Source organism: Anomalospiza imberbis, unplaced genomic scaffold (genome assembly GCF_031753505.1).
Source record: "Anomalospiza imberbis isolate Cuckoo-Finch-1a 21T00152 unplaced genomic scaffold, ASM3175350v1 scaffold_684, whole genome shotgun sequence".
Lineage (NCBI taxonomy): Eukaryota > Metazoa > Chordata > Aves > Passeriformes > Viduidae > Anomalospiza > Anomalospiza imberbis.
In genome coordinates, this window is record NW_027100297.1 from 32,454 (window position 1) to 33,703 (window position 1,250).

Consider the following 1,250-nt stretch of genomic DNA (forward strand, 5'->3'; position numbering starts at 1 on the left):
CAGCCCAAACAACCCCAACTCCTCCAGCCCTAACAGCCCCAGACCCAGCTCTTGGACTCTACCCAGCAGCCCTCAAGTGCCCACAGAGGAAGAAGAGGAAGCTGCCACAACGGAGGTCACCCCCAGCAGGGGTCAAAGCCATCCGCCAGTTGTGCCGGTGTCCCCAGAGCAGGACCAGCCCTAGGATGAGGCAGGTCCCTCTGATCCATCTGTCCAGAGCACCAGCCTCAGACCCTCTGGTCCCACCCAAGGCAGGCACTGCTTGCCTGGGTGGCCCCGGCGGTCCCTAAAGAGAAAGGCCTCAAACTCTCCCCACCCCTGCAGTAGAACTAGCAAGGCTCTTCAACTCTTTCTTTTTAGAAAAATAAATAAATTGTTGTTATTTCCCCCACACAGTCTCTGCGCTCTGCTTCCTCAGCCTTCCCCTTGTGCCCCACCGTGGGTGGCACCCATGTCCTGTGGGGCACCAGCCTTGCGCCCAGGGCCATGTGGGCAGCTTAATTGTCTTCAAGGCCAATCTTGCCTAAGAAGAAGTTGCCTGGACTTTCATTCGTCTCAATGTCAATTCCACTCTTGGAGTTTTTCCCAGCTTTGTCCTTCCCAAGGGTGTTTGTGCTAAAGTATCTCAATACTCCATCCTGGATCTTATGAGCATCTGCAAACAGCTGTTTTGTGATGCTAATTACATATCACTTTCCCCTATTACTTTTTAACAAATATTTTCTAAAATATCGATATAGTTACAATTATTGGCACAAATCATATTCATTTATCACATCTCTATCTGGCTTTTTTTGAAGATGTAGGCTCAAAGCAAACTCCCTTAGCTTCTCCCTGAGCCCTGGCCAAGAGGAGGATGAAACCAGATGTTCCCACACTAGAAGTTATGGTAGCTTGTTTATTCAACAGTATAAAATCTGGGCCCTCTCACTTGGCGCAAAGTTGGCGGCCTCGCCTGAGGGTGGGCGAACCACATAGGAATTCCCAGTTACTGGGAGTGCTTCTCCAATCCCTTGGTGTGACAGGGCATCCCCAGCTGACGTGTGTGTCAGGACAATGGTCAAGTGTGAGGGTAACTGGTGATGTATCTTTCTGAATCCCTACAGGCAATCTTTTCTAGTAATAATCAGGTGCATTGCTTAGCTTATCCTTTTGTACTTCTGTGCTGCTTTGCCCTACAGTCAATGACACTTCTTCCTTAAGCTGGGGTGGGTGTCTTTGGTGCTGACCCTGCCAGCAAGCCATTCCCT